This window comes from Felis catus, chromosome X (assembly GCF_018350175.1).
Source record: "Felis catus isolate Fca126 chromosome X, F.catus_Fca126_mat1.0, whole genome shotgun sequence".
Classification (NCBI taxonomy): domain Eukaryota; kingdom Metazoa; phylum Chordata; class Mammalia; order Carnivora; family Felidae; genus Felis; species Felis catus.
Window position 1 is genome coordinate 42,496,699 of NC_058386.1, and position 10,163 is coordinate 42,506,861.

The following is a 10,163-nucleotide window of genomic DNA, read 5'->3' on the forward strand; positions in this document are numbered from 1 at the left end:
CCAAATGCAAGTTCTTGGAAAACATCAATAGAATTGAAAGTTGCTACGGCACAAAAACAGACACTCAGATCAATGGAACAGAATAGAGAACCCAGAAATGGACCCACGAACGTATGGCCAACTAATCTTTGACAAAGCAGGAAAGAATATCCAATGGAATAGACAGTCTCTTTAGCAAGTGGTGCTGAGAAAACTGGACAGCAACATGCAGAAGAATGAACCTGGACCACTTTCTTACACCATACACAAAAATAAACTCAAAATGGATGAAAGACCTAAAGGTAAGACAGGAAGCCACCAAAATCCTCGAGGAGAAAGCAGGCAAAAACCTCTTTGACCTTGGCCACAGCAACTTCTTACTCAACACATCTCCAGAGGCAGGGAAACAAAAGCTAAAATGAACTACTGGGACCTCATCAAAATAAAAAGCTTCTGCACAGTGAAGGAAACAAAACTAAAAGGCAACCGACGGAATAGGAGAAGATATTTGCAAATGACATATCAGATAAAGGGTCAGTATCCAAAATCTATAAAGAACTTATCAAACTCAACACCCAAAAAACAAACACTCCAGTGAAGAAATGGGCAAAAGACATGAATAGACACTTCTCCAAAGAAGACATCTAGACGGCCAACCAGCATCTCTCAACGTCACTCACCATCAGGGAAATACAAATCAAAACCACAATGAGATACCACCTCACACCTGTCAGAATGGCTAACATTAACAACTCAGGCAACAACAGATGTTGGCAAGGATGCGGAGAAAGAGGATCTCTTTTGCATTGTTGATGGCAATGCAAGCTGGTGCAGCTACTCTGGAAAACGATATGGAGGTTCCTCAAAAAACTAAAAATAGAACTACCCTACGATCCAGCAATTGCACTACCAGGTATTGATCCAAGGGATACAGGTGTGCTGTTTTGAAGAGGCACATGCACCCCCATGTTTATAGCAGCACTATCAACAGTAGCCAAAGTATGGAAAGAGCCATCGATGGATGAATGGATAAAGAAGATGTGGTATATGTATGTATAATGGAGTATTACTCAGCAATCCAAAAGAATGAAATCTTGCCATTTGCAACTACATGGGTGGAACTAGAAGGTATTATGCTAAGCGAAATTAGTCCATCAGAGAAAGATAAATATTATATGACTTCACTCATATGAGGACTTTAAGATACAGAACAGATGAACATAAGGGAAAGGAAGCAAAAATAATATAAAAACAGGGAGGGGGACAAGCCATAAGAGACTCTTAAATATGGAGAACAAACAGAGGGTTACTGGAGGGGTTGTGGGAGGGGGGATGGGCTAAATGGGTAAGGGGAATTAAGGAATCTACTCCTGAAATCATTGTTGCACTATATGCTAACTAACTTGGATGTAAATTAAAAAATTAATTAAATAAAAATAATTGTAACAGCAAAAAAAAAAAAAATTGGAAGTCTCTAGCACTGAAAACAGTACAATTTTTTTTCCTTAACTTCTAAATCAATAAAAGAGTCTCCGTAACAATTTTCTATTGTTTCTGAACTCTTGGCTAAAAGGGATTTTACTCAAAACAGCCTAATTAGCAAGCCTTTTTCATGCAAAAAAATATTGTATAAGCAAAGGAATTTTTTTCTTTGAATTGTGATCACTTGCACTCACAGTGCAGTGATTACTTGCACTCATAAAAGATGAGGCATTTAGATCTTTCATAGTATTTGTAATAGTAAGTGGAACTGTTACATTTTTTTACTATTGCAGTAGATTTCATCCTGGCACTTAAAAGTTAGCTTGCAGTTTGGGGGGCACCTGGGTGGCTCAGTTGGTTGGGTGTCCGACTCAGTCTCAGCTCAGGTCATGATCTCAGGGTTCGTGGGATCAAGCCCAAAGTTGGGCTCTGCACTGACAGTGCGGAGCTTGCTTGGGATTCTTTCCACCCCTGTTTCCCCCTCCCCCAGTCGTGTGCGTGCATGCACGTGCTCTCTCTATCTCTCTCAAATAAATACATAAACTTAAAAAAGAAGTTAGCTTGCAATTTTGGAATCAAAAAATACTGTGGTAGTAGTAAGTTCATGCAGTCATTTGAGCTGAAAATTAATGATGATAGTATGGAAAGCCATTACAACTTCTGCTGTGATTCATTTATCTTATTTAGCTGAATATCTTTTTTTCTTTCTTTTAACGTTTATTCATTTTTGAGAGACAGAGAAACAGAGCGCAAGCAGGGGAGGGTCAGAGAGAAAGGGAGACAAAGAATCTGAAGCAGGCTCCAGGCTCTGAGCTGTCAGCACAGAGCCTGACTCAAGGGTTGAAGTCACGAACCATGAGATCACGACCTGAGCGGAAATCGAGAGTCAGATACTTAACCGACTGAGCCACCCAGACGCCCCTTCAGCTGAATATCTCAACAAAAATGTCTTTTATCAGTTTCTTTGGTACAAGTTGAGGAAATCATATATCTCTCATGCTTAGCTGTACTATGCTGGTTTATATCTGATTTCCTACCATTTTTTAAAAATTTTTTTTTTATGTTTGTTTATTTATTTTTGAGACAGAGAGAGACAGAGCATGAATGGGAGAGGGGCAGAGAGAGAGGGAGACACAGAATCGGAAGCAGGCTCCAGGTTCTGAGCCATCAGCCCAGAGCCTGATGCGGGTCTCGAAATCACGAACTGTGAGATCGTGACCTGAGCTGAAGTCGGACGCTCAACCGACTGAGCCACCCAGGCGCCCCATATTATTTTTTATTTTAGAGAGAGATAGAGAATCTTAAGCAGGTTCCATGCTCAGTGCAGAGTTGTGGGATCATGACCTGAGCAGATATCAAGAGTAAGATGCTCAACTGACTGAGTCACCCAAGCTCCCCAGATATTTTATTTTGCATTTGTTTTTGTTTTTAAGCAATCTCTACACCCAGCATGGAGCTAAAACTCACAACCTCGAGATCAAGAGTTTCATGCCCTACCCACCAAGCCAGCCAGATGCCCTGTCTCTTTCATTTATTGAACATTTGTCTATCCTCATCTGTAACTTGCCTGTTCAACTCTTTTGCCCATTTGTCCGTGGAATTTCACAAGCTTCAGCTTGTGGTTGATTTGTAAACCCTCAGAAGTGTGGTCACTGCAGTGAGGCTATCACTGATTGGCTGATTTCCCGAGCACGTGTACAGATCCAAAGTTATTTCTAAACCGTGATTACTTGTTCACAACTTGGGAATTTGGCCACAAAACAGACTTTTCCTTTCTTCAATATGTATTTTTAATTCCCAGTCACCCCTTTTGGTTTTCTCTCAACCAAACTTATAGGAGACATCATAAGAGATGTTCCATGTCTTTGTTTAAAGAGGTATGATTTTAAGGGACACCTGGGTGGCTCAGTTGGTTAAGTGTCCGACCTCAGCTCAGGTCATGATTTCATGGTTTATGGGTTCAAGCCCTGCATCGGGCTCTGTGCTGACAGCTCAAAGTCTAGAGACTGCTTCGGATTCTGCGTCTCCCCTTCTCTCTGCCCCTCCCCCACTTGCACTCTGTCTCTCTTTCTCAAAAATAAACATTATAAAACAATATTTAAAATTTTTTTAACATTTATTCATTTTTGAGAGACATAGACAGAGTGTGAATGGGGGAAGGGCAGAAAGAGAGGGACACACAGAATCCAAAGCAGGATCCAGGCTCTAAGCTGTCAGCACAAAGCCTGACGTGGGGCTGGAACTCACCAACCGTGAGATCATGACCTGAGCCGATGTCAGACCCTTAACTGACTAAGCCACCCAGGCGACTCTATAAAATAATTTTTAATAAAAAAGGAGGTATGATTTTTTTTAATTTTTTTAATGTTTATTTATTTTTGAGAGAGAGAGAGACAGAGCTCGAGATAGGAAGGGCCAGAGAGAGAGGGAGACACAGAATCCCAAGTAGGCTCCAGGCTCTGAGCTGTCAGCACAGAGCCGGATGCAGGGCTCGAACTCACGAACCACGAGATCATGACCTGAGCCGAAGCCGGACACTTAACCGACTGAGCCACCCAGGTGCCCCAAAAGGAGGTATGATTTTAAGTAATGTTGCCATTTTAGTGATTTAAGAACCAATTACTGTGGCAAAAAAGTAGCTCCAGCTGTCAAATTTTTGCAATTCATTGAAAAATCTAAATACAAGATTTGGGGGGCATCCTGACAAAGGTAATGCATTTCCTAGCACAAACTGATTAAACACAGGAAATGCCCTCTATATATAGGACACCTGGCAATCCTATTTTGGTCCCAGAGGCCACACACACAAATGTGTTTCATAGAATTGATGTACTATAGTGTAAAGCGAACACCAACCAAACTGCCTGTCAGGTGAAGAAATAGAACAGAAGATGTGAGCAAACCTTTTCTGTAAGGGGCCAGATAGTAAATATTTTAGGCTTTGGGAGACACCATAAAGTTGCTTTTCTTTTTTAATTTTTTTAAGTCTATTTATTTATTTTGTGAGAGAGACAGAGAGCGAATGAGGGGAGGGGTAGACAGAAAGGGAGAGAGAGAATCCCAAGCAGGCTCCACTCTGTCAGCGCAGAGCCTGACACGGGGCATGAACTCACGCACCGTGAGATCATGACCTGAGCCAAAATCAAGAGTCAGACACGTAACCGACCGAGCCACCCAGGTGCTCCATTCTCTTTTTTTTTTTTTTAATGTTTATTTATATTCAAGAGAGCATGCATGAGCAGGGGAGGGGACAGAGGATGTGAAGCAAGCTCCCTACTGACAGCAGAGAGCCCAATACGGGGCTCGAACTCACAGATCATGAGATCATGAGATCATGACCAGAGCCAAAGTCGGATGCTCAACCAACTGAGCCACCCAGGTGCCCCCATCATATGGTTTCTGTCACATCTAGTCAACCATTGCCATTGTGGTGAAAATAGCCATAGACAACATAAATGAACAACAGCAGTTGTATTCTAGCAAAACTTCATTCACTGACACTGAAATTTGAATTTTGTATAGTTTTCATGTCGCAAAATATTTTTTTGTTCTGGGGCACCTCACTGGCTCAGTATGTTAAGCGTCCGAGTTTAGCTCAAGTCATGATCTCACGCTTTGTGAGCTGAAGCCCCACATCAGATGGCTCTCTGCTGTCAATACAGAACCACTTTTGGATTTTGTCTCCCTCTCTCTCTGCCCCTTGCGCACACGTGCATACTCTCCCTCTCTTGAAAATAACATTAAAATTTTTTTTAAATAATAAAAAATAAATTTAAAAACAAACTATTTTTGTTCTTTTTAATCATTTTATTTTAGAATTTATTTTTTTTTTAAGTTTATTTATTGGGGCACCTGGGTGGCTTAGTCGGTTGAGTGTCCAACTTTGACTCAGGTCATGATCTCACGGTTTGTGGGTTCAAGCCCCCCGTCGGGCTCTGTGCTGACAGCTCGGAGCCTGGAGCCTCCTTTGGATTCTGTGTCTCCCTCTCTCTCTGCCCCTCCCCCACTCATGCTCTGTCTCTCTCTCTCAGAAATAAACATTAAAATTTTTTTAAATAAAAAATAAAAATAAATAAACATTAAAAAATAATACAAATAAAAAGTTTAAAAGTTTATTTATTTTGAGAGAGAGAGCACGAGTGGGGGAGGGCCAGAGAGAGAGAGAGGGAGAGAGAGAATTCCAAGTAGGCTCCAAGTGGTCAGCACAGTGTGAGATCATGACCCAAGCCTAAATCAAGAGTTGGATGCTTAACAGACTGAGCCACCCAGGTGCCCCTAGAATTTATTTTATTACTATTTTTTTTTTAGAAATAGAATTTAGTGATTCATCATTTACATGTAATACCCAGTGCTCATCCCAACAATCACCTTCCTTAATGCCCATTGCCCATTTAGCCCATCACCCCATCTAACAGCCCACCAGCAACCCTCAGTTTTTCTCTGTATTTAAGAGTCTCTTATGGTTTGTCTCCCTCTCTGTTTTTATCTTATTTTTCCTTCCCTCCCCCTATGTTCATCTGTTTTGTTCTCTCAAATCCCACCTATGAGTGAAATCATATGATGTTTGTCCTTCTCTGACTGACTTATTTCAGTTAGCATAGGTTCCATCCGTGTTGTTGCAAATGGCAAGATTTCATTCTTTTTGATCGCTGAGGAACATTCCATTGTGTATATATATATACTACATCTTCTTTGTCCATTTGTCAGTTGATGGATATTTGGGATCTTTCCATACTTTGGCTATTGTCAATAGTGCTGCTATAAACATTGGGGTTCATGTGCCCCTTCGAATCAGCACTCCTGTATCCTTTGGATAAATACCTAGTAGGGCCATTGCTGGGTCGTAGGATAGGTCTCTTTTTAATTTTTGAGGAATCTCCACACTGTTTTCCAGAGTGGTTGCACCAGTTTGCATTCCCACCAGCAGTGCAAAAGGGTTAGCCTTTCTCCACATCCTTGCCAACATCTGTTGTTGCCTGAGTTGTTAATGTTAGCCATTCTGACAGGTGTGAGGTGGTATCTCATTGCGGTTTTGATTTGTGTTTTCCTAATAATGAGTGATGTTGGGCATCTTTTCATGTGTCTGTTAGCCATCTGGATGTCTTCTTTGGAGAAATGTCTATGCATGTCTTTTGCCCATCTCTTCACTGGATCATTTGTTCTTTGGGTGTTGAGTTTGATAAGTTCTTTATAGATTTTGGATAGTAACCCTTTATCTGGTATGTCATTGGCAAATATCTTTTCCCATTCTGTCAGTTGGCTTTTAGTTTTGCTGATTGTTTCCTTTGCTGCGCAGAAGCTTTTTACCTTGATGAGGACCCAATAGTTCATTTTTGCTCGTTTCCCTTGCCTCCAGAGACATGCCTAGTAAGAAGTGGCTGCGGCCAAGGTCAAAGAGGTTGTTGCCTGTTTTCTACTCTAGATTTTGATGGCTTCCTGTCTTACGTTTAGGTTTTTCATCCTTTTTGAGTTTATTTTGTGTATGGTGTAAGAAAGTGGTCCAGGTTCATCCTTCTATTACTATTTAAATTTTTTTAATTCCAGTATAGTTAACATATGGTGTTATATTAGTTTCAGGTATACAATATGGTGGTTCAACAATTCTATACATGACTTAGTGCCCATCAAGACAAGCATACTTTGAATCCCCCTCACCTATTTCGTGGCTCTTTTTCCTTTGTTCTTTCATTCTGTTTCTTAAATTACACATATGAGTGAAATCAGATGGTATTTATTGTTCTCTCACTAACTTATTTTGCTTATCATTATGCTCTCTAGAACCATCCACATTACTGTAAATGGCAAGATCTCATTCTTTTTATGGCTGAGTAATATTCCACTGGTATATAAAGAATATATCACATCTTCTTTATCTATTCATCAATCAGTTGACACTTGGGCTACTTCCATAATTTGGTTGTTGTAAATAATGCTGCAAAAACATAGGGGTGCAAATATCCCTTCAAATTAGTGTTTTCATATACTTTGTGTAAATACCGTAGTGCAGTTACTGGGTTGTAGTGTAGTTCTATTTTCAATTTTTTGAGGAACCTCCACACTGTTTTCTACAGTGGCTGCACCAGTTTGCATTCCCACCAACTGTGCACGAGGGTTCCTTTTTCTCCACATCCTCGCCAACACTTGTTGTTTCTTGTGTTTTTAAAATAATTTTAAAAGGTAAAAAGCTCTTACCTTTCTTAGCTCAAGGCCAAAGCCATGCAGAAACAAGCAAAGGCTAGATTTGGCCCATGGGTTGTAGTTCGCTGGCCCTTGATGGCCAGAACTATAGAAACCCTCACTGGGCCCCCTCCTTGTCATATCATTCTCTCTTCCTGGGGCAACTACTCCCCTGGTTTTTGTTTTCCTGATTACCTTGATTTTCTTGCTCTTTACCACCCACATCTGTGAACCTGAACAACAGAGTTTAGTTTGCCTCTTTTGAGAAGTATATGAATGAACTAATACATTATGTAATTTTGTGTCTTGCTTTTCCCCCTCAACATTATGTCTATGAGATGCGTCTATGTTGTGTGTCGCTGCAATCTGCTCGTTTTAATTGCTTTGCTGTATTCCATTGATAGATCACAATGTGTTTATCCATTCTCTTAGTGCATATCAATGAGTGTCATTTCTGGGTCATAGAGGACACATACCTTTAAACATTCCTAACTAATCCCAAATGCTTTTCCAAAGTGGTTGCATCAGTTTATACTCCCACCAACAGTATATAAAGTGTTACATTTAGGGAGCCTGGGTGGCTCAGTCGGTTGAGCTTCCGACTCTTGATTTTGGCTCAGGTCATGATCTCATAGTTTGCGATTTTGAGCCCCGCATCGGGCTCTGTACTGACAGCGCAGAGCCTGCCTGGAATTCTCTCTCTCTCTCTCTCTCTCTCTCTCTGCCCCTCCCTCACTTGTGCTCTCTCTCTCTTTCTCAAAATAAATAAAACTTTTTAAAAAAAGTATTACATTAAAAAATTGTTTTACCAATACGATATTATTGTCATGTTCCTTTTTTGTGGTTTTAATTTTCTTTTCCTTGATGAATAATGAGGTTGAACATCCTTCACATGTTTATTGGACATTTGGGCATCATCTTCTGTAGTGTGCAAGTTCAAATCTTTGCCCCCTTTTTTACTGGCTGCAAAGGATTTTTCAAAATATGTAACTAGTGGTCAGCCCTTAAAAAGTAAAAGGTTCTCTACTAAATTACAGTGCCTGGCTACTGTTGGGATATTGGAAGATCTGGCTACCCATATAGCAGCAATGTGTGGGAGCAGGGTAGTGACGGCTCCTCTAGATGGTACATTGGTGACCCCATGCCCTCTGTACCCACTATCAGAATGACTTCATAAAAGGGTTTGGGACATGCTGGGGAAACCACTCCTGACTTTATCTCCACCTTCCCCTGCCAATTGGACTCTGCAAACCTGGAAGGGTCGGGGAGAAACGTGTTTCCCAAATGACAGCTAGATAGGAAGTTGGCACTAACCCCCACATTCCTCATGCTCAACATGGAGCAGTGGCTCTCAAGCAGGTGCTGCAGTCTTTCTCCAAATGGCCTGCTCCCACCCAGACATTCATACATCCCTTGATGCCCCAGGGCCCTGCATGCCCCCTGACCTTACCATTGCACAAGGAGTTCCAGCTGTACCGCCTGGGTGTGATTGGTGAATATGTTTTCAGTTTAAGAAAGAGTCCTAACGGGAATATTGGTGGCTTGGATCCTCATTTAAAAACAGGGGCGCCTTGGGGCGCCTGGGTGGCGCAGTCGGTTAAGCGTCCGACTTCAGCCAGGTCACGATCTCGCGGTCCGTGAGTTCGAGCCCCACGTCAGGCTCTGGGCTGATGGCTCGGAGCCTGGAGCCTGTTTCCGATTCTGTGTCTTCCTCTCTCTCTGCCCCTCCCCCGTTCATGCTCTGTCTCTCTCTGTCCCAAAATAATAAATAAAAAAAACGTTGAACAAAAAACAGGGGCGCCTGGGGGTTCCTGGGCTACCCAGTCGGTTGAGCATCCTACCTCAGCTCAGGTCACAATCTCACAGTTTGTGAGTTTGAGCCCCGTGTCGGGCTCTGTGCTGACAGCTCAGAGCCTGGAGCCTGCTTCGGATTCTGTGTCTCCCTCCCTCTCTGCCCATCCCTCACTAGTATTCTGTCTCTGTCTCAAAAATAAATAAAAACATTTTTTAAAATAAATAAAAAATAAAAATAGGGGCGCCTGGGTGGTTCAGTCGTTAAACACCCAACTCAGGCTCAGGTCATGATCTTGCAGTTTGTGAGTTCAAGCGCTGAGTTGGGCTTTGTGCTGACAGCTCAGAGCCTGGAGCCTGCTTCAGATTGTCCCCCACCCCTCCAGAACCTGGAGTCTCCCTCTCTCTCTGCCCCTCCCTACTCATTCTCTCTCTCTCTCTCTCTCTCTCTCTCTCTCTCTCTCTCTAATAAATATGAAAAAAATGTTTTTAATGTTTAAAAATTGAGCCCTATTTGGGGCACCTGGGTGTCTCAGTCAGTTAAGCATTTGACTCTTGATTTTGGCTTAGATCATGATCTCACAGTTCATTGGTTCCAGCCCCGAATTGAGCTCTGCACTGACAGTGCAGAGCCTGCTTGGGATTCTATCTCTGCCCCTCCCTGCTCACTCTCTCTGTCTCTCTCAAAATAAAAATGAACTTAAAAAAAATTGAGCCCTGTTTTCATTAATAGA